The sequence below is a fragment of the Triturus cristatus genome, chromosome 4_2 (genome assembly GCF_964204655.1).
Source record: "Triturus cristatus chromosome 4_2, aTriCri1.1, whole genome shotgun sequence".
NCBI lineage: Eukaryota > Metazoa > Chordata > Amphibia > Caudata > Salamandridae > Triturus > Triturus cristatus.
The window spans coordinates 532,619,706-532,644,518 of record NC_140586.1 but is presented as its reverse complement, the minus strand read 5'-3'; positions in this window follow the sequence as shown (position 1 = coordinate 532,644,518).

The window sequence follows — 24,813 nt, the reverse complement described above, 5'->3', positions numbered from 1 at the left end:
AACTGTTCCGTGCACTGGCAGCTTCTAAACAAAGCAACCATTGTTGGACCTTACAACTTAAAGTTAATACAGAAAAACAGAGGCTAAGAGGAATCCACATACACTCTTTTAAGCACTGAGCAAATGGAAGGAACCCCATTTTCTGTTAGTGAAAATCCAACTATCACATGACTGATACACAGAGTTAATTCTGAGCCAAACACAACTTTTTATTTTCATGAATGCCAGAAATGTATATCATTGGGCTGGTGCTAGAAAATGTGCAATTCACATCTGTTTACTTTGTGGAAATGTCCTTTCTCCTGCGTGTATTTAGCTAAAGATGATTCTGTATTTAGCAGTGTATCCAGCTGCAGAAACACTCTAGATCTTTCACGACTGTGTGATTTAACTTCCTTGCAAGAAATGTGTAATGCTTTGATTTCTGGGTTGAATTGTGTATTAACAGTAACTCCCATTTCGTCCATCCCCGCAAACCTTTAAATAATGGTGCATATTTAATGTTAACCAACATCAGCTGCTCTGGGTTGGAGCCTGGCCAACTTTATGTGATTACAGTTACTAAAACAATACAGTGTTGTGGAAGAACCTTGTACCCACAACCTCAACATGTAATCAAAGATCTCCCTTGGCCTAGAATCTTTATCAAAGACATGTTTTTTGACAAAATGAATAAACTTGATAATGTTAAAAGTGGGGCAAGTACTCAAAAAAATTAGGTAAAGACACAGGCTCCAGCTCGCAAAGCCGTAACAAAAGTTTCATAGTAGTGAAAACTGTACAGAAGAAATTGATGGTGGATTTTCTGTAAGATCAGTACTGAAAGTTCTCTTTAAAATCAATGTGCTATACGTGGACTCCAGGACTTGATTGAAGTTACGGGCCATGAAGTCCTGTTTTATCTTTGTTTTCAAATCCCTTAAGGAAAATTCCTTTTTAGCCCATGTATTATCTAATTGATAGCTCTGAATTAAATTATTTACATAAATAAAATGTCACTTTTCGGTTTTCTTACGAGTTTCTTCCAAATGAGTGAGGGTACAGACAAAGAGACATTAAGACAAAGCACACCCAACCCGATCTACGTTTCCCCAAGATCCCACCCTACCGACAGTATCATTCAATGCGGTCAGTTGACCTATTCAGTATTTAAAACTGTCGCTAACGCCACTACCTTATAATGTAGTATTGTTCTATACCCACTGGATATTCTCTGTTAACTCACATGCATCCTCGCATGTAGTTCTAATGAATTTGTTCACACAACCTGTAAAGCACTCTGATACCTTCGGGTCTAGCTAGTGGTATATGAAACTCAACATAAATAAATAAACAACAGAGCTTTCAAATCACACAGATTGTGTACGACGACAAGGCCATACTCAAGACTAATAATTTCACGCAGCATACACTTTCTTATCCTAAAAATCCTCCTGATGTAATTAGCCTGAAGGAGTGCTAATTCCAGTTCCTTTTTCAAAAATATACACCAGAGCAATAACTGATCAGCGGAGTGAGGTTAGCATCATAGTACATTCAGAACAGTAGCATATGAAACAGTATTTTATTTTACATGGAAGTGTTTAACCCTACACCATCTTTTCGAATTTACTTGTGGAGTGAGTTTGACTCAGGCGACCAGAATAAAATTGACGACTTAGTAACACCCAGCAAATCATAAGTGAGTGTATGTTCTAAATATTTGTTATGAACAGTCTAGGAGAATCTGTATCTGGGTATACCAAAGGTCATCGAGTTAATTTATTTACAGCCATACTGGGATGATTTTCTTTACAGTGATTTAAGATTAAGTCCAAGGACATTTGTAGTCCAATGGGGGTCTTATCTAAGAACACAAAGTCGTTGGCATGAGCCAGGACTGGACCTTTTTTGCTACCAAGCTTAGAGGGAAGGGATTGATCATGGCAGGTGAGAAATAAATCAGATAAATATTAAACAGAAAAGAGGCCAGAATGCAGCCCTGTTTTATCCCAGAGCTAGCAAACGTCTATTCTGAATATTCAGAATAGTTACCAATTTGAATTTACACCAAGGTCGAATTTTGAAGCTTTTGTATATAATAAAGTAGCATAGGATCAATGTCCAATGTCAGGATCTTAGACCATACTCTCATCCAGTCCACTTGGTCAAAAGCGTTACTAAAATCTATAGTGCAGGAACACAGTGCTCTGTAGAACTCTCACTTGTTCATCAAAGATCATATTTAATGCTGTGATACATTTATAAATGTTCTTTTGAGAACTAAAGTTGACTTTGTCCCAGTTCAATATCTGCTCTCTTTGCAGTCAGTGCTCAGTAGCTCATAAATAATTAGAAAAAGACTTTACTTTCTATGTTCAACATGACTAGGAGACGTAATCTTTCTTGTATACTGGTAGAACGCTACCTGTCCAGTAGTATTATTGATGGTCGACACTAAATAATCAAATAGTATTTCAAGTTTGTGATTTGAGGAAAGCTGCAGAGAGGCCATTTTGACCAAGGCACCTACAATTATTTAAAGATTTATTCAATCTTTACATTTTTGATAGTGAAATAGTTAAATGATTAATCCGATTGTAAGGGCAGGATACGACTGTAGTCTGAATTGCCATGCTATAGCTAATTTCTAAGAGTATGCCATTCATTTTCATGGATAGCAAGACCTCAGCAGGACTTTTGGATGAGTTGAAATCAATTACCACACTCCAAAGGAACAAGTCACTTACTGGTAGATATAAACAACCGCAATGGACCGCACTCCGCTAGCCCCTCCTCCGGGTCGCCCCAAGGGAAGCTGGTACATGAAGTTCTTGAGTGGTTCACCCCAGTGGGTGCAAGTAAGTACTTGTTGAACTGATGATCTCTGATGGAGTTCTTGAGTGGTTCACCCCAGTGGGTGCAAGTAAGTACTTGTTGAACTGATGAGCTCTAGACCCGATACATGTCCCGGGTTTTAAAATATCGCCCGAGACATGGCTCGGGTTTCGGGATAACTTCCCTCCTCAGTAGAGAAAATAGTTAGGGGTGGAAGAGAAGGCCGCCAAGCAACCGTCAAGGGCCTCAGTGCCCGCACAGGCACTCAGGTGCGTCGTCCAGGAGCTCGTCAGCTCAAAGCTCGAGGGAGCCATTTTTATAAACAACCGCAATGGACCACACTCTGCTAGCCCCGCCTCCGGGTCGCCCCAAGGGAAGCTGGTACATGAAGTTCTTGAGTGGTTCACCCCAGTGGGTGCAAGTAAGTACTTGTAGAACTGATGATCTCTGAGGGAGTTCTTGAGTGGTTCACCCCAGTGGGTGCAAGTAAGTACTTGTTGAACTGATGTCTCGGGCGATATTTTAAAACCCGGGACATGTATCGGGTCTAGAGATCATCAGTTCAACAAGTACTTACTTGCACCCACTGGGGTGAACCACTCAAGAACTCCATCAGAGATCATCAGTTCAACAAGTACTTACTTGCACCCACTGGGGTGAACCACTCAAGAACTTCATGTACCAGCTTCCCTTGGGGCGACCCGGAGGAGGGGCTAGCAGAGTGCGGTCCATTGCGGTTGTTTCTAAAAATGGCCCCTTCGAGCTTTGAGCTGACGAGCTCCTGGACGATGAACCTGCGTGCCTGTGCGGGCACCGAGGCCTTTGACGGTTGCTTGGCGGCCCTCTCTTCCACCCCTAACTATTTTCTCTACTGAGGAGGGAAGTTATCCCGAAACCCGAGCCATGTCTGTTAAATGGTAGCGGCAAGTAGTATAATCTGATACCATCGATCATCATGCGTGTCCTTAAAAGTGACAGGTCCCCCCTCTTGGTGCCCCCGCCCTTCGCTGTGGCCTTAAAAGTGACAGGTCCCCCCTTTTGGTGCCCCCCGCCCTTCGCTGTGTCCTTAAAAGTGACATGTGTGACTGCAAAAGTGACATGTGTGGCTGCAAACGTGAGATGTAGGCGTTCAACCGGCCCATGGGTCCGCCTTGGGGCGTGTCTTCTTATGTAGACATCAGCGAACCAGAGACCTATGATGCGTGTATGTCCTTGTTGTGGTGTAGAGGGGCACGCCCTTTTAGGATCTGATTAGGATACATATAAGGCCTCCTTAAGAACCTTGTACAGCAACCAGCCCCCTGAAGCCGAAAAGGTTCCCACAGCAGTATGAAGAGATACAACCCGCTCGTGAAAAGCCCCATGTGGGGTGGCTCCCAGCCCACTGTCGATAGATATTACCATAGCGTAGCACCCCTGGTAATGGCCGAGAATGCTCAACCAGAAACCCCTCAGGATATGGGCTGCGACGTTACTGGTTTTGGTACTGACGTTTGTCGGGGGGTGCAAAAACTCAGTCTCAAGGAGTGTTTATGCAGGATGTCGCCGATTAAGGACGCCGGCAGCGAGAGTGAGGTCTCATGTAGCGGCAGCGTGTTTGCTGGCCTTAGTTTCGTGGACATGGAGGAAGCTGAAGAAGCTGTAGCACCTCCTAACACAGACGTCTATGAAGACCTGGATCTTCAGGAGGATACGAAGCCTGAGAAGGACATTGTGCATCATCCGGGTACAAGCGTCGAAGATGACGGGCCATCGATGGACATTAGCGACTCTCAAGATTTCCGAGCCGTCGCCGAGGACGGTGAAAATGCGGAGGTTAGTAAAAAAAAACAAAAAAAATAAAAAATGTTATGCACAATCCGTTACAAAATGATGTATTTTTATGTCTTCAACTGCGGGCATGTCAAGCGTCCTTCTTTTTTTTGACCCCCTAGAGAACAAAACCAGATGTATGCACATACTTTATAAAGCACTATGGTGAAGAAGTTGAACCATCTCCTAGCACGAACGTCTATGAAGACATGGGTCCTCAGGAGGATATGGCTGCTGAGGAGGTTGTTCTGCAGCAGCCTGGTACATGCGTCGAGGATGAGGGGGCATCGCAGGACATTAGCGACTCTCAAGATTTCAGAGCCTTCGCCGAGGGTTGTGCACATGCGGAGGTTAGTAGGAAAAGCTTATGAGCAGTCAACTACATAATTGCAGTATTTTGTTTCTGCGACTAATGGACTGTCATTTCTACTTTTGAACCTTAGAGCGAAACTCCAAAAGGACCGGCGGCAGAGTGGAGGCCTGCAAAAGCGAGCAATGTATTCTTCAATTGTCTGTGGTGCTCAAAACAGGCTGAAAGCTCCACATGTCAAAACCGCGAGGGTTGCGACAAGTGTGTTTGCGGCTCTAAGAGCGATGCCTGTGATAAGGACGATGACGGCGTGTCCTACTATGAGAGGCGAGAAGTTAAGGGTTTTGCAGCGGCTGTGATACTAAACTGTGTCAAGCGTGACTATTACAGCCTTTGTCACGGACATCAAATTAATGATCCCCAGCAGGCCGCTCACGAATGTTTGTGCGAATCATACAGAACAAGAACAATACGCTATATTTGTGGTTTGCTAGACCCGTACAAGGTGTATAAACTGCTAAGGGTGGTGTACGGTATGCACCCGGAAAGGAAATATGTACACCCCGATATGTTGAGGATCCTGACAGCGGCACTCAATGATATTCGACATGGTTATGCACCGAGCGTAAAACTGCCTGCTATGTATGAGCTGTGTCCTGCTTTTGATAGAAAGTTGATAGAAAGACTCATAGAAAGACGTATGTGTAATATTTATAAAAAAAATAGAACAATAGGGTCTTTGGCCCCACGAAGACTGTTTAACTAAGGTCTTATGTAATGTGAAATGATAGCGTGTATTTCGAAGAAACTAGTGGAGTGTCGCACCTTAAGGTGGCTATGTTTTAATCCTTACTTATGACAATTACTGTGAAAATGTAAAGTATCTTTTGCACAGGTCTTGACAGTATTGTTTTTTAAATAAAACGATCTTACACAAAACAAGCGTCTTTCATTTCATTTGTTGTAACAGATGCTATCATGTCGAGGGCTCGGTTAAGAAAACTTTATTATGATGCAAGGGGTGTTGGTTGCTATGGAGGCGTCGAAGCTCTATACAGAAGGGCTGTAGATGAAAATGAACCGGTAAGCAGAGACCTTGTCAAGACGTGGCTATCGGGAGAAGAGGCGTATTCACTCCATAAACAGGCCCGAAGACGTTTTAAGAGACGCCCCACAATCGTTAATGCGCAAATAGATTATCAGTGGCAAGCGGACATAATCAGCCTTCAAGATGTCGCAAAACATAACAACGGCGCCTGTTATATATTAACAGTCATAGACGTGCTGTCCAAGTACGCCTACGCAGAAGCGCTACGCGATAAAAGTGGTGCTAGTGTCACGGCCGCTTTTAAAGTCATCTTCGGGAAGGGTCGAATTCCTCAAAAACTACAAACAGACGCTGGTAAAGAATTCTTAAACAAGACATTTCAGAAATTATTAAGCCACCATGGGGTTCAACATTTTGTAACCCACACGGAGGTAAAAGCAGCAGTTGTAGAACGGTTTAACAGAACTTTAAAGTCTAAGATGTGGCGGTATTTTACAGCCCATAACACCTACAGATACGTGGATGTTCTACAAGCATTTTTAGATGTATATAATGCCAGTTATCACAGGACCATCAAAACATCCCCCGTAGAGGTCACTCCTAGTAATTCCTTAGCTGTTTGGAGGACCGTGTATGGCCGTAATTTTGTTACAAAGGTGAAGAAACCCATTTTTAAAAAAGGTGATCACGTGAGGATTTCAAAATTGAAAGGGATCTTCACGAAGGGCTACCAACAAACTTTTAGTGATGAAATATTTATAGTGCAACGTGTGGAGCTTAAAGAAGGGCTGTATATTTACAGGTTAAAGGACTACGCAGGGGAAGCTGTGTCGGGGATCTTTTACAAGGAAGAGTTACAATTGATACCTGAGGATCCGAACCGTGTGTATAGGGTTGAAAAGGTTCTGAAGAGGAAAGGTCGAGGTGTTAACAGCCGGGCGTATGTCAAATGGAGGGGATGGCCTGATAAATTTAACAGTTGGGTACTGTCCAGCTCCCTGAAAGGTGTGTGAGCTAAGGACCGCCTGAAAAAAACAGCTGATAAGATGGAGACAACGCCCTTTTATATTACCTTACCATCCAACGCTTCTAAGGCCATGTTCCCCGACAATCAGATCTCTAAATACACCGTGAAATTGGACCTGAAAGGGGATTGGGAGGTGGCCCTAACAGAAATCCAATACCCTAGAACCTGGAATACATTTACAGCTAGTGAAGCTAAGTTTTACATAAAGCGTGATCAGGACAATGTGAACATGCATGCTGGCATACCGTACGGTTACTACCCTACCGTTGCAAGTGTTGTCGATGCAATCAACAAATCAATAGCCGGCATCGAATCATATGCGAATATTCATCTGTCTCTAGATAACGTCAGAAGGAAGGTGTTTCTTAAAGCCCCGAGTCGAGGCACGACGTTTAACAGCACCGGTAAATTAAAAAGGGTCTTAGGCACTGTGTTGCATGCGAAAAGTCTGGCGGAACAGGATCACACGTGTCCCGATATTAACGGAGGCTTCTACACGCTCTATGTGTATAGCGATATAGTAGAGGCCCAGAGGACCGGGGATAGTTACGCGCCGCTGCTAAGATGGGTCCACGTACAGGGTGAAAATAATACGATGGTCAATATTCAATTTAATAAACCCGATTACGTCGCAGTTTCTAGAAACCATTTTGACACTATTTCAATTATGATCTACGATGATCAGTCTGAGCCGGTGGCCTTTAAATACGGGAAAGTTATTGTTAAGCTTCATTTAAGACCGAGACGCGACAGCGGCTATTAATCAGGCATCATGGTGGTCGTGAAAACATACGGGGACCCGTCTATGTACAGGGACTATTACAGAAACCAAGCCGGTTATGGAGGGCCCCCGCACTTTCAAGGGTCGCCTGTTATGTACGGGGCTGGTTTAGGGGAATTCTTCAGGAGTCTGTTTAGAAGAGCTATGCCGTTCTTGAGAAGAGGTTATGAAATTGCAAAACCACATGTTAAGGCAGCGGCTTCGAGCATTGCCCAGGATGTGGTTGGTTCTGTTACTACGGCTGTTGCAGAGCGCATGAACAAACAGCCGCAAGAAGGATCGGGGTTGCTGTACACACCACACGCGAGTGTTAAAAGGAAGCGTCGTGCTTCGAGACTACGCGGCCCCCCGGCCCCCTATAAAAAAAGACGGAGCTCTTCAAAACGCACTCAGAAAAGAAGAGCTCCAAGACGGAAGAGAGCTGCGAAGAAGAAGAGAAACGGCTCTAAAGTAAATATTTTTTAAAGCATCGTAAACTAAACCATGGCCTTCGTACACTGTGCATCTGGTGAGTGCGCCAAATCCGAACTAGACTTGTTCACTCTAAAACCAACGCAGACGAGCATCGAAAACAGCTTCTTCAAGGAGGTATCACCTTTAGCAGCATTGACACCTCTGGCCCCTATAGAGTTTTGTGTGTCGGGGTCCACGGATATGTATTTGGATCTCAACAACACACTGTTGCATCTTGTGTGTAAAATCGTAAAAGCGGATGGGTCCGACATAGCAGCAGCCGCTAGAGTAGCGACGATCGCTTATCCCCTAGCGACCATGTTTAACCAGGTGGACATCACCCTGGGCGATCGAATCATCACACAGAACGATAACATGTACGCCTACAGAGCCTACCTCGAGAGCATTCTAAATTACAGCAGCGACGCCCTTGACACGCAGCTTTCAACTGGGCTCTTCTACAGGGATACACACGCACAGTTCGAAGTCACGGCTCTGGACGGTGCCAATAGGGGTTTTGTAAAACGGGCGGGGTTTGCAGCCTGCAGTCGCCCCTTTGACCTCCTGGGGCGCATACATTCAGACCTCTTCTTCCAAGATAAACTGCTCATCAACGGAATTGATCTTAAGATCAAACTCACTCGCAACAAGGACTCATTCTGCCTCATCAGCGGTGATGCGGAACAGTACAAACTGGACATACTATCAGCGAGCCTGTTTGTAAAGAGAGTGAAAGTGTCACCTAGTGTCAGGTTAGCGCACGCCGACGCTTTACAAATATCGAACGCCAAGTACGCTGTTGAAAGAGTGGGTTTGAAGGTGTTTAGTATTCCAGCAGGGACTCGCTTAACCCAACAGCAGAATTTATTTCTGGGGCAACTTCCCAAACTCATCATCATCGGATTCGTGGACAATACAGCTTTTAGCGGCACCTATGCGTCAAACCCTTTCAATTTTAAACACTACAGCATCAACTACGCCGCGCTGGTCCATGAGGGCAATGTGATTCCTGCAAAACCCTACACACCCAGTTTTATAACCTCCAACTATATCCGGGAATATCAGGGTTTGGTTTCAATAACAGGGAAACATCTAAGGGACTGCGGTGTAGCCGTGTCACGTGAAGGCTATGGGACCGGATACACTCTGTTCGCATTCGACCTGACACCCGACATGGAAGATGGTGGGCACTACAACCTGGTCAAAAATGGGAATCTAAAAGCTGAAATACGATTTACTAACCCTCTACCTGCGAATGTGAACATGATCGTATTCTCAGTGTTCGACAGCCTCATCCAGATCAACCACGCCAGACAGATTTTGTTTGACTATCTTTAAAACAGTTGTGAAATGGACACTGTGCAGATACGGGACTTCCTAAGTCGGCATAAATACGCTCGGAAATACTTTTTAGGTGTTTTCTCTAGCGATGGGCTACCGGCTGAAATAGGCTCAGAAAGACCATGCACCCTGGTCTTTAACACCGATCCGCATTACAAGAGTGGAACACATTGGGCCGCCGTGTTTATAGATAGCGACACGGTTACCGTGTTTGACAGTACAGCAGAGTTCCCTGAACACCGTATATATACACAGCCCATATTCAAGTTTGTGAAAAAAGTTGCGGAGCGAGTGGTGTTTAATAATCTGAGGGTCCAGGATTCGGTAGCCATGACATGCGGTGAACATTGAATTTATTTTATCAGTAAAATGTCAGAGGGTATTTCATTTAGAAATTTCTTAAATCTATACTCGAGGGACCTTGTTAACAACGATAGTCTAGTTACGAAATATGTAAAAGAAAACACAAGGGCCTCGGTCAGACCTGCTAGAACCGAATATGTAGCTTGTCAAAATTGTAAGGGTTTATAACTTGTATGTGCTTAATGATGAACGTCTACAATAAAAGACATTGTTTTTAAAAAGCAAGCATTCAGACTTTGTATTTCACTGCTTATTCATGCATCATATTTTATTTTTTATTTTTAAAAAAGGTTTAAAAAGACGCTTGAGACGGTTGTAAAGTTATAAAAGTGTTTATTACAAGCCTGTATGTAAGTTGTGCATTACACTGACAAACTTTGCTGAAGAAATATATGAAGAAAATCAGACACGCTTATACACATAATAGGTACATTTAAAAATTATGGATGAATCCATGTACGGGGTATGGACAAAGGCTTTTTTCGCCGTGTAGATGGTGTCATAGAGGTAGTCCAAGAGGGAGATATCCGTAGGCCTTCAGAGGCGGGTGGCGATGGTGGGAGGGTTATCTTTAAACTTTCAAACATACGGCGATGATCGTTATTACCAATGAGCGTAGAAGGGATGTTGAGTTCAGCAGCGGCTCGCAGAAAATGATCCCAACCACGCGGTGCATTTTGAGACGTTAGCATTTTCGGGTGCGTGAGCCCTTTAACCAGGTCGTACATGTGCGACCCTACAACCGGCTGTCCCTTGTAGAGAAATTCGCCTCGTTCATTACAGGATGCGAGGTCTTTAGAAGTTGCCAGTTTACTCATCAGCATTTGCGCTGCACCTCTATGTCTTTGACTTATATTTTTTAAGAGTTCATCAACAAAGGGATCTGGGGCTGACGCAAGGTCCGGCGGTGGTTGTAGGGGTTGAGGGGTATTCGCAGGGGCTGCAGGTTGTTCAGAGTCCGGGGTATATAGAGTCAGCTTGTTTTTCTCAGTATTCCACTGGTTGTAGTAACTTAAAAAGTTTTTAAGGGTGCTGGTGTAAAGGTTTGCCTTGTCGTAGGGGTTTAGATCAGTGCGGTTGAAAATGTCTTTAATTTCCGCATCCAGGCGCAGAGTCTCATTTCTGCGTATATCCCACGCGTTGTCTGTGGAAGAACCCAGGTGGTCCATTTGCTGTTTAGGAACCAAATACATCTTTGTGGCATGCTCCATTACTGTCCCGAGAGGAGGCTTGTAATTACCGGTATAGCAATCCCCAGCAGGTTACCTATAAAACCCCCAGATTGTTTCACCAGTTTCTTCTTTGTAATGAGTGAGGCCCTTTTATTACTGAGCTTCTTGATAAGACTCCTCTTCTTCTTCAGCACCTGTAACTGACTCCCTGATATAGGGACGTTGCCTTTTAGGGTGTTTAGGGCTATTTCTGAAATGGCAGCCACTAAGTCGTCAGAAGCAGCGCACAGGATAGCTTTTTTGTGTTGAGGACTGGCTGTAACAAGCAGTTTCAGGAGAGCTAGATTGCGGCGTAGCCGGGCAGACATGGTCACCACCTTATATCATAAAGGTCCGTGTGTAAATGTCTCTAAAACACGTCAAAGATTCTTTTTATGGGGCCGTGGTCTGGTCTTTGGAGTGTAGGCGACTGGTAGCTCGGGGGGAAAAATATCAGCCCTCAGTCTATAGTCTTCTAGAGTTTCATTTTTTAAATCGACCAGCAGATAGCCATGGGGTTTTGCCGTAGCGTCGCTAAAGGCCTCCATGAAGAAGTGTGTGTTTCCGGGGTACATCTGTTTAGCTATGACTGCTATTTGTTGTTTGTCCCGGGGGTTTTTAAATAAAACAAGGTATGAAGCGTTGAGAGCTATAGACCGACTGTTCTTGCCCTTGTAAAACAAGTTCTGTACAATGTAGCATATGCTTAGATTGCGATGATGTGAATATTGCGTAAAAGCTCTCTCTAACTCCGGATGATCACCCCCTTCACGCATAAGGTCATCGACAATGATCATGTTTATATGGGACGGTGGCAGTAGCTCATCATCGTTGAGATTATCTGGTATACCCTCTATAAAACGGATATGTGGGAAACTACGGGACAGGGCTGTATAAAGAGGCTGCCAGCAGGAATATAGCCACACAATGTTATTAGGGGTTTGGGATAAAACAGAGGGCGCATTTTCTAAGAGCTTTTTTATAAAATAGCTCTTACCACAGTTTGAGGGGCCTGCTAACACGCAGGAGAAGGGATGTTGCAAACGGGTGTCCATGGTGTGGGGGGTGTCTCTCTAATGGCTCTAATAACCATAAGGGATTGTTTTATAATCCGCGGTCAGGATCCTTTTATCAAAAACAACGCGCAGGGTTTTATGTAAGGGCTGCGTCGTAATTTCCCATTTCTTTTTGGATCTGACTGTGCATGGTTGGTTCACAACTATGGTCTTAGCAGTTTCACAATCGGCTGATGCAGCGTATTCGTGCACCAGATTCTTTAGACTGTCAAAATTGATTTTTAGGGTGTTGCTGACATTTAAGGTTATACCTTTGACCTTCATACACACTTTATTCATGTTTGTGCGGTAGGTGTAGGTCTTAGGTCCTGACGATACGTATTCTATTATATGCTCACCCTTATCGAGCTCGCTGGTCAAATCACCCAGATAATCCCCAAGAGGAGGGTCTTCATCCCCTGGTTTACTCAGAAAAATCACCGAGTCGGTATCATGATACAGACATCGGTCCTGGAGTTTATCCATAACCCTGTAGAGCTCTAGACGGGCGTGGGCTGTAGTGAAACAGGCTATGAAGATATTTATGTTGTTACACGTTGTGGGGTATGCTTTTGTGTATTTCCAACACACTGCCGCTGTCTCGTCATCGATAAAATTGCAGCTGGACACCTCATAACAGGGGGCAAATAGGTACTTAAACAGCTCGTCCGGATCTGTTATTAAGGTCGTATTTGATAGGTTTGTACGCTGTGCGAATTTTCCCCATAAGGAGTTGAGGCAGAGTTTAGCTAACTGGCGACGGGCCGGGTTGACCTCTATCATATGGGGGCGTAAATGTATACCCTTGTGAGCATAGTAGTCATCGATGTATTTCTGCTTTGCATCCTGACTAGTACACCATTTGGGATACCCTGAGGCCTCCTGTTTGTCTCTGAGAAACAGATTAATGTACGGGGCAAAGAGCTGGGTCGTAGTCCTCTTAAAATGCCACACCTCGTGTATCCTTCCGAGCCTGTAACCTTTCTCTAGCGCCACTTCGACCTCGATACTGCACCAGGTCCCTGTGAGCATCCTTTGTTCATCGGTGTGCCTGCAACCACCGGTCTCTTTAAGCAATGTGCATGTTCGACATAGGGGGAACAGCAGCTTACCATCGACTCTGTAGGGTAACACTGGAAAGTAAAGCCGCCTTGGCGGATAGATTTCACATTTAACTAACCTAAAGTATTCCGAAAGGGGCTTAAAGTCTCTATATATGATGGTAGGATGTCCTAAGGGGTATACCTTCATTTTGTTTACAAAGGGGTACAGGCTGGTGAAATCATAGTAGTGTATTTTCTCACCCTCATCCGTGGCCCTGTACAGTTGTATGGCGTTTGTACGGCCTCCGAATAAGGCATCGCGGGGTTCCAAGGGTTCTGGTAAATCACGACTCTGAAGGTAAGAGATGAGCTCGGTGTCAGTTGTTAACATCTCTAACCACTCGTGCTCCCATAGAACCCTCATAGCAAAGCCACATTTTTCAATATACTGGGCCTTCAGCAGAGTACGTCTGTGTAAGTGCTCAAATTTGGCACCCAGAAGTTTGTTAAACTCGTGGGGCTTGTAACACTGAGGGCAGCCGTGGTAAAAACAGCCGTTGTATTCAAAGGCCGTCGCCACCCCGTTAATTACAGCGTACCCGTCCAGGTAATAGGGCCCCACCCGGTATTCACCACCCTGCAGGGCGTGTTGAATATGTACGTCTTCCTTCTCAGAGATGTATATGAGCCACCGGATCGAGGGGGTTGAATAACGTTTCTGTTTACCGTTATAGAGGTCTGGCGGCACTAGAGCGATACTTTGAGGTCTTAAAAACATGTGTTTGTAGATGGACATACACATGGATGCCAAAGTGATGTTTTGAAAAGGGTCTATGTATGCGACCTCTTTTATCATTGGAGCCATCTTCGGTTTCAAGGCCCGACTTTTCTTTGTCATTTGAGGTTTCTTTGGCTTCAGCATTCTGACTTTCTTAGTCATCACCACCACAGCGTCTCTGAAGAGGTTACACGCTTGGCGCAGGATCATTACATCAGCCTGACAATAAGCTTTCAACTCTGTTTGAAAATGAAACTCTTTTTCACGGTTTTCAGAGTACCATTGTAGAAAGCTCTCTTTCTCGGCTGGCATCATATATTGAACCCCGTAACTGTCAGGAGATGGCATGGGCCCCACATAATTCTGGTTCGCCCATGTGTTAAAAAAGTGTGGAAAATAACCCTTACACCCTGGGAAACCAAAGGCTTTTGGCAGCTTACTCAATTTCATGGGTAGGAAATTCAGAGTGTCTATAAACCTTATTTGTAAATGTCCGACTGTTAACAACATCAGCTTTGAACCCTGAGTAATGAGTTCTACTTGCACCTTTTCACGAATCATATTTTGTAAAATAAAGAATGAGTCGTAGGCTTTTGAGTTGTGGGCCAGCATAGTATACCCTTTGAATTTGGTTTGAATTAAAGTGTTAAGGAAATCACCAACGCACGTTCGGCCTTCAAACTCCCAGCTGTCGTCGGAAGTTAGATGGTGTGCGTAAATATAGTTAGGTTGGTGTACACCCGTCTCCTGTGTGCACTCTATATCAAACACTATGTAGGCTTCGGTTTTGGTCTGGGGCTGGCCTTTAACCATGTAGCAACGATGGTTGGTACCCGCCGCATAAGACGTATGGCATCGGGGGCATTTCATACCTTTGCATTTGTGATCAGATGCCACATACCGACCACACTCAAAACAATCCATTTTAGGGGTGCATTTAACAGCTTTCTTGTGGATGGTCAAACAGGCTTGAGAGCGACAAAACAGCTTACAGGTGCAACACCTCACCTTCAGGGCGGTATCTACGAAGCAACCATCCCTCTGGCACATCTTACAGTGCATTTCACACTGATGACGGTCCTTAGTGCTGTATATATGGTCGCAATGGGTGCACACATACTTGACACCCAGAAAACCTTTAAGGTTTAAGATCCCGTAAAAGTGATTTTCGTGGTGAAGCACATATACGGTCTTGTTCCTCACCGGGCTGCCAGTTGTAAAGTACTTCCAAGAGCCATTGTGATAAAGAACTTTCACCGTCACAGCGAAATAGTTCTCAAAAAGACCTATATCGCCAAAGCCGACCATGCGGTCGGGAGGTATTTCAAGAACCTCATGGGCTTCAGCCGCTCTAGACATGATGACCGCGTCGGTGGTGTTGCGACCCAACAGTAGGCCTACGATGCTGGCCGCCAGACACGTGTTGTTTGTATCGTTGTTAAAGTCGAGCAGCCAACGTTGTTTCTTACCAATTATCTTACTGTATAGCATGCTCTTTAAAGGTCTGGAAACACCCCCCTCACGCCCCCGGACAATGAGGGCTATGACGCGGAAAGTGCCATAGGCGACTAGTTCAGTCTTACTCTGTAAAAGCCTCAAAAGATTTTCTAAAAATTCCACAGCGTCAAACACATCTCGGGACCTCTTTTTGGTGAACAAAGGACTGTCAAAACCTTGTCCCTGGAAACGTAGTTGGAAAAAATCATTAGGACCCACAGCGCGTAACAACCTTTCTATGAGCGTTTGCACCGCCTGGTGTATAGCTAAAACACCCTGATCGGAGGACCTTATCTGGTGAAGGTTAGCAAACCTAAACTCCTCGTAGTGCTCGACGGCATTAAATCTCTCTACATCACGCCTGTAGCTTCTAACGCTCTCTAAATATACTACCTCTGAATCCTCTTCTTGAGGTATTTGACTTGCTGGGGAGCTTGTTGCTGTATCGTATTGGGGATTCTGGTCCAGTATGGGCTTAGGGGCCCTTTTAACCACCCTTGTAGCACATATTCTGGCTTTCTTCAGTTTACTTATTAAAAGCCGTCGCTGCTTAGCGCTATTAGCCCATTTTTGTTTTTTACGGGTCCATGCTTTTCGAGGTAGCCGACCCCCTCCTATTTGAACAGTCTGGGCTGCGCCTAGGGGCTCTGGACTCAAGGCGTCCTCTGTTACAGACCCACCCCGAGGGTCATCTATGCGTTCCTTATGACGGAGTGTTGGTTGTTGTTCAGGCGTAGCTTGTGAAACGGTGTGACGGTGCTCTATGTACTTTTTACGCCTGAGTAGCCGTAAGAAGTGTAGGGACTTTGTCAGGAGTGTTTGTACTTTACCGAGGTATTTTGATGTGAGGGTTCTTTTATTAAAACCAGAGGCCCTGACATTCTTCAGGGTGTGTAGCTGACCTAGTCACGTCTGTATACGCAATATGTCCGATCCCGCTTCCTGACACGTTTGGAGGATTACCCTTTTACAGAGGTCAACCCTTTGCAGTATTTTCTGCTGAGCCTCCACCATGACCCTGGCACCACTACCACCCAACCCCAATTTTAAGGTTGCGGTGTTCGCTTGGCGTTTTAACTTCCTGACCGCCATTTGTATATCCTTTACATGCGCGTCTAGTATCGGTTTAGGGTTTATAGAGTCATATTTTGGGGGGTGAGGGCTGAATACCGTGTTTGGTTGTATAACAACCTTTAACAAACCAGGGTCTTCTCTACTGACTGCATCCCCAGCAACCATCTGTAACTGAGGTCCTGGGGGTATCATAGAAACAGGATCCCAGTGCGAGCACCCTGGAGCATTGGGTGAAGGGACCTCGCTATATGACACCTCCATACTCTGATTTGACCAATCATCCCAACCCGTACTGCAACCCGTACTGCTATGGGTGTATATAGTTGGGGGGGATACAGGGTTTACACACCCCGAGGGGCTTGTTGGGTCGTATGCACCCTCCGGGGTTGCAGGTGACATGGGGCACGGTGAGTGTAAGTGCCTGTCGTAATAATCAAGGGTGCTACCGTCTAAGACAGTGGCCGTGAGGTTGTCTGGCGTATGTGTAAATGTTGGCTGCAAAACCCCGGTGTCTGTGTTAGAGAGCCCCCCGGACGCTGCTTCTGACGGTCTAACAAATGTGTCTACAGAGGATGTCATTATCACGGGGCACCCCATGCTGCCGGTATAAGGGGCTCCTAAAGGCTGCCCCTTGTCAGTCACATTGTCCCTAAACTCAGAAGGCGCTACTACAGATGGTTCCAGGGTTTGGGTTATGGGGCATTCCTCTACAGGCGCCACCCGTTTTATTTTTGAAGCTATAGAGGTCTTCAGAGGGTGGGATGGGTGCTGCGGTGTAACAGGATTGACTAAGGACCCTTACGATGCTTCTACTTGTAACGCCTGGACCCCTTGTTTATTCTTAAGATATTTTCTTGAGAGCCGGTTGACTTTAGGGGTTTGGGGTTGTAAGAGGGCTTCTGCAGGTGTTGTTACAAACTATGGTTCCTTAGAGAGTTCGGGTGTATCTGGTTCATTCACCTGCTTAACAACATTTTTTAATGAGAGATCTAATGGAGTCTTTAGGGGTTCGGGGGCCAGAGGTTTCTTGCTGAGGTCTAAAGGGTCTGCTAGGGACTCCATGACCAGCGACTTCTTCTTGAGGTTTAAAGGACCTGCCTGGGTTACTGAGTTCGACTGTTTCTTCTTAAGAGCCGGTTTGCTTGAGAGGGGGTTCCCTTTTGAGGGCTTGAGAGGGTTCAGATACATAACGGATGCGTCGGTTCTCTTCCGTATGTTTGTGTAGTATGTGTAGATCTTATTCTGGCGTACACGCCTACTCACACCTTTTGCCGCAGGCGGGGTGTTCAGGACAGTCTTTGTTATATCAGCCAGCGTTTTTGTTGACCTCTCAGCCTTATACGCATCTTCACCACTGTTCTTTTGAACGGCTCCTAGAATGTAACATAAAAAATATATATTAGAACAATAAGGATCCCGTATAAGATGTTTACCCTACCCATCGTAGTACACCGGGTACTACATGCCGGTGGCCCCCATTGTTTGAGAGAATACAACCCCGAGAGATCGTTTTCCACACTTTTTTTTTTTTTTTTGTAAAAACACACCTTTTATATGGCTTTTCCCAACTCCTTTCTTTGTCACGGGTCCGTCTTTAGATGCGGCGGATTTTCTTTTCCCCGGCCTTTCTTTTGGGTGCTGCGACGTCTCTTGCACAAACACATCAGGGGACCCTGTAAAGGGAAAAAAATAAGCATATTTGTAGTATAAACCGTCCACAGCATGCTCCGCTGTGGAGTGTTCCTATAGTTCACGTTTGTGTTTTCCCAAGTCTTAGGCCTTTGAAAGAATGAGGGCCTTTTTTTTTTTAAAAAACACACCTTTTATATGGTTTTTCCCAACTCCTTTCTTTGTCACGGGTCCGTCTTTAGATGCGGCGGATTTTCTTTCCCCCGGCCTTTCTTTTGGGTGCTGCGACGTCTCTTGCACAAACACGACATCAGGGGACCTTGTAAAGGGAAAAAAATAAGCATATTTGTAGTATAAACCGTCCACAGCATGCTCCGCTGTGCAGTGTTCCTATAGTTCACGTTTGTGTTTTCCCAAGTCTTAGGCCTTTGAAAGAATGAGGGCCTTTATTTTTATTTATTTTTTCTGATTTACCTGTAAGTACAGGGTTATCCAGCACATTCAGAGACATGTCTTGAGACCACCCGCGTCGATGTGCATCCTCAAGAATCTTTTGTAGTTCGGGATCCAGACCTATAAAAACACACATACATGAGAACGACCATTGGAAAAGCAGAGCGTCTAAGACACAGGTGTAAGAAACTACTCCGAAGTAGACATCTTTAAATACATATACCTGTCTGTAGGGCGTGCATTTCCTCGTCTGTGAGGATTAATTCTGGCAGATCCTGCATCTGGGTTGAATATAAAAACGGCTGTTTTAAAACCACACCTCATAAGCAGGATATTACAGTTACATGCAGCTTAGAAAACCCAAAATACACATCACATAGAGACACGCATCCTTACACCTGGTATATGTAAAACATCTAGGAATATGTTCCAATGTTTAGGGGTGTACAAACTGTAGGCATGACAGGTCAGACCCTTAGCTAAAAGGGCTGGTTAAAGTTTGGGAAAAGCATAAAAATCAAAATTGAAAACAAAACCTGCGCATTTATGGTATTGTACACATTCTTTACACTAGATAAAATGATATAACCCTCTCTAAAATGAGTATTAATCACCGTAGTTACCCCGGACATTTATTTATTTATTTCATTTTAACCTTGAAGCAGCGGAAACAATAATCAGGGTATCTGATGCATTTATAATTAATATCCCCTAAGCTATGGGCGGCCATTCATGTTTTTATAAGGCGGGACTATTGGCTTTGTCACTGGCTGCTATTTGTATAAAGTTGGACTATTGGCATTGTCACTGGCGGCTATTTGCATAAGGCAGGCCTGATGGCATTGTCACAGGTTGTTAGTTACATAAGATAAATAAGCAGCAGCTCCGGCGTGTATATAATGCTGAAAAAGCTTCCGTTTAAAGGCATGTTGACACCACGCTCATTCTGCAGCACTCGGGAAACCCTACAGGGAGCTACCCCCTCCGTGGATACGACTGCAGGCCCCGCCCCTTCAAAGACGTCAGGGGAGTCCCTGTGATGTCATTGAAGGGGCCGGGGCCTGCCGCCGCATCCACGGAGAGGAAGCTCCCTAAACCCCTGCAGCCGCCATTGGGACCCCCGTGGCTGGTTTAAAAAAAACCCCAGAGCAGCACCTTCCTCAAGCGATCTCTGGGGGGGGGGATTCAATATTTAAAAAACAACCGGGACGCTGCGCCCACGCCTCCCAGGCGCCGTAGGAGCCCCCACAACGGCCGCACTTACCCCCGGAGCTCCGCATGGAACACAGCGGGCTCCTGGGGGTTTTCCTTTTTTCTTTAAAAACACTGGGGGCCTTGCGCACGCGCCACCGGAACACCAACCCAGGCCTCACAAACCCCCGGAGCACCACCTTGAGCAGAGCGGACTCCGGGGGTCTTCACAATTTTTAAAAACAGCTGGGGCCTCACACCAGCGCCTCCCCGGAGACATCGGAGCCCCCACCACGGCCTCATATCCCCCGGAGCAACGCATTGAGCACAGCGGGCTCCGGGGCTTCAATTCTTTTTTTTAAAAAGCAAAGCGGTCATTGTGCCCGTGACCCCCATGGCGCTAGCGGTACCGGCGACCCTTAGACCTCACAGACCCTCGGAGCTCTACATGCCGCACAGCAGGCTCTGGGGCTTCAATTTTTTAAACAATTCGGACCTTGTACCCACGGCGCCACCGGAGCCCCCAACCACTGCCTCACTATCCCCTGAGCTCCGCATGACCCCAGCGGGCTCCGGGGGACTTGTATTTTAAAAACAAATGGCGACTTGCGCCCACGCCCCGGAGCCGTCGGAACCCCCACCCCCCAGGCCTCACAAATCCCGGAGCCCCTGCATTGCGCACAGCGGGCTCCGTGGCCTTCAGAATTTTAAAAAACTACGGGGGGTGGGCCTTACACCAACGGCACCCAGGCGCCACCGTAGCCCCCACAACGGCCTCACATACCCCGGAGCCATGCGTTGAGTACCGGGGGTTCCGGGGGGGCATCACTGTTTAAAAAACTACAGGGGCCTTGCACCATCGCATCCCAGGAGCCATCAGAGCCCCACCATGGCCTTACAAACCCCTATCAGCGTCCTTGGGCATCTATCAACAGACAGTTCACCAGCAGAACCACAGACACAGGCCTATTGGTAAGTACTTAAACAGTTTTTATTTATTGTGAAATTGTTTGGGGTTAATTTTCACGGCCTCTGTGGCCTCTAAAACAGTGGATAACTATACAAAAATGCTTCTAGACAGTGTTTAAACTACGAATTACAACCATACTTTACACCCCTCATTATTCAAATTAAACAACCTACCAGAACTCACATTTAACAATAAGGGAGCGTAAACATCAGCATACACAGCGTTAAGCATCCTTTTAAAAATACACCAGTGTTCACATTAAATGCATTGCGCTTTACGTCTTTTAAAAATTAAAAAGTTGGCCCATGTTTCACAACCACCCTTATTCACATTAATCAACAGATCACACCGTCTTAAACATTATTTAAAACCATGTAAACAGCGGCCTACATAGATCTAAAACACCTTTTAAAATGCCGCTTTGTTCACTTAAATGCATTCCCAACACATTAAATAACCCATAAGCATTCATCCCTTATTTACATACCTCACTTAAACTGCTGCATGCGTCGTTAATCTGCGTCAAGTTGCTCTGATCCATTGGAAGTCTTTAAACGATGGGAATGAGGGGCCTGTGCAGCAAAACAATACACACACGTCGTTCCAAATGGCTTGAAAGGCTGTTTATGAGAGGACCCTGAAGTATGCTTTTATAACTGTGCGGACATGTTAATTGGAAGGACGAGCCCCTTTCTGTCTTGGGGCGTGTTTAGAATCTTGTAGTACGGTTCATTATAGGTAATAGAACATTGTCGTGAGGGTCATTACTGGTAACGTTTTCTGACCCCTACGTATTTTGGTAGATGCCATTTTAACCTTTGACTTGTGTTCATTAAACCATGGGCCTGTTGCTGGCTGCACTCCGTCTGCTAATCGGCCGGGTGATTGTTTAGAACGTTTTCTGACCACTGTCGTATTTTGTTAGCTGACATTTTAACCTTTGACTTCTGTTCATTAAACCGTCGGTCAGTTTTTGGAAGAACCCCGTCTGATGTTTTAGGGACATGCTGCCCCTTGTTAGATGTCATTTTAACCTTTGACTTGTGTTCATTAAACCGCGGGCCTGGTGGGGGATGCACTACGGCTGAGTTTTAGGGGCCTGGGCTGTTAATTAGAAGGGCGCCATCTTTTCTGGCTGAGTTTGTTTAGAATGTTTTCTGGTCACTGCCTTGTTTTGTTGTGTCATTTAGACCATTGACAACTGTTCATTAAGCCGGCGGCCTGTTTTTGGAAGAACCCCGTCTGAAGTTTTAAGGACATGCGGTATGCCCATGTGAGGATCATTTTTGAGTACTTTTCTGACCAGTGCATTGTTTTTGTTAATCACTTCAACATTAGGCATTTTGTTAATTAAACCACCAGACCTGGTCACCTAATCACATTTGTTTGGGCCTCCTGCTCCGTGGAAGGATGGACTGCTGTTTTAGAAACAACCTGTGTACTATACAATTTAAGGCTCGTGGGGAGCTTAGGTGGGGAGCTTAGGACTTGTGGATTAGTTTTTCATGTTCTGAGCGGCTCTCTGTAGGGGGAACCGACCTTTGTTCTTGTGTATTCACACTGTGACTTGTGACTTTTGTTCTTGTGCTTTCACGTTATGACTTGTGAGGCTGAACGCAATTCAAATTGCAAACTCTGATTCTAAAGAAAAGACCCTTTTAAAAAACCCTCTGCACCGTAAACACCTGTGTTAGACAGCAATGCATCCCCGGGTTGGGGGATGCCTGCTTAGACGACAACTGCCACATGACCACAGCCCTCCTTTTTTAAAAAAGACCCAGACATTTCTCTCTTAAAGGAACATGCTTTTTACTAACCACCTAAACTATTTGCTAACCGTGCATGGGCTTTAACATGTGCACCACGCTCACACGCTGACACAAACCCTGTGCCCCACCCTTGTATTTCCAGGGGCTTGAGGCCTGTCACTTTTAAGGACAAGCATCTGGCACTTTCAAGGACTCGCAGACATCTCACGTTTGCAGCCACACATGTCACTTTTGCAGTCACACATGTCACTTTTAAGGACACAGCGAAGGGCGGGGGGCACCAAAAGGGGGGACCTGTCACTTTTAAGGCCACAGCGAAGGGCGGGGGGCACCAAAAGGGGGGACCTGTCACTTTTAAGGCCACAGCGAAGGGCGGGGGCACCAAGAGGGGGGACCTGTCACTTTTAAGGACACGCATGATGATCGATGGTATCAGATTATACTACTGCGGCACCTTCAGTCGATAACCTTCAAGTATTGCCCGGCGGTAATCGCCTCTTATACCATTCGATAATTAACCAACAAAAGAGGCAGGCGCCGGAGACTGGAAGGCAAGAAACAAAGTTTTATTCCGTCGGAGCAGAACACGTCAGATCGGACAGCAAGGTATCGTCTCGAGGTGCTCTACCCACATCTCTGAGGCCTGGCCTCTTATACACAGGTTTATTGCTTTATTACACGTGACACATTCTTGTTAAGACTTTGATGTACGGAAAGGTATCCTTGGAATCCCCACTTCAAGCTTGTTCCTACACATATCTACAGTGGAAGTCCCCACCCCACCCACAGTAAGAGATGGCTATCACACAGGTGGACATTCCGCCAATTCCCAGGGGTGTGTGAGACTGGTCGGGTCTCAGGGGGTGGGGGCCTTGATCTACTGTAATCCCTTTGATGTGAGGTGTTTCCCTTGCAGTGGGGGCAATAAACTGCATCCGCAGGGCTAGGTGATGGCCTGGGATCGGTTCGGACAATCGTGCGCAGAGGAAGGGGGTTATCAAAAGGACGTATGACCATGTATGGGATGAAAGGAGGTGTTGGTCAGGCGCGGGATGTGGTTCCATGGCAGGGTCGCGCAGAAGGAGAGGGTTTATGGCCCATGTATGAGAGAGCGGGGGTGGCCGGCGCGCGGGGGGGTGTTTGCAGCGCCAAGGGAACGTGCTGGTGATCGGCGAGGGGCAGAGGGGCCATGGTGCTTTCAAAATGGCTACTGCTTAAGTGAGCGTACGGGCCTGAGAGGGGACAAGGTGGCGCCGATTATGTTGACATCGCAAACCAGATTTTAACAGTCCTCCCTTGTCAACATATCTAGCCAGCTTGTCTAGCCGACATCTATCTTCGTTAAATTCTTAGCCACGACATCGTAAATGCTTTCATGCGTTCCTGTTTCAAAGTACAGAGTCTTAGGACAGACAGGAATAATCTGACACAATTGTACATAATTACATGAAGTTGATGTGATAGGCGAGATGGTAGCGCATACAGAGTTACATCAGCTGCGTCATATGTCAGACCCGGAGATAGGTGGAGGGAAGCTTGCTTAAACACAAACCTGATACCGTAAAGAGTGGTCTGACAAAACAAGGAATATTACGTACATTACTTAAGGCCTAGACTTCGTGTGGATCAAACTAAACAGCATAGTCATGTGTACGGCTGATGCTATACAATTGTCATTTATACTAAGTTAATGTTTCTTAACTATTAGTGTGCAGTTGGAAGTGACCGATAAAAGACCTTGGGAACTTGGTTGGAGGATAGTCAATTAAAAGGTGGTTGGGAGAGGAATTTCAACTCAACATGAGTTACAGTCAGAGAAGGGGGGGGGGGTAATGTCCACAAGGGAGTTCTTCTTTCCAGTGTCCTAGTACCGAGAGCCATCACTGGTGAGCTCTCATTGTTCTTCTTCTTTCGTTGGCACTGTTGAGCACCGGCGGTGGAGCTAAGGTCCAGCTCAAATCCAGGTTTTCACGTTGCAGGGTGTGACCACTCTTTGCTCTCGGATCACAGTCCTGTTTTGTCCTGTTCCTTAACTGATCTTATCATAGGTACCTTGAGACGGGGTACCCGCATTTCGTTCCTTTTTCGTCAAGTCAAGTTCAAAATCCCATATGGAAAAGAGAAGGGGGGGGGGGGGGTAGGGACGTGCCTTGGGAGGCCGAGGGAAGAGGGGGTGGAGTGGGATCGGATC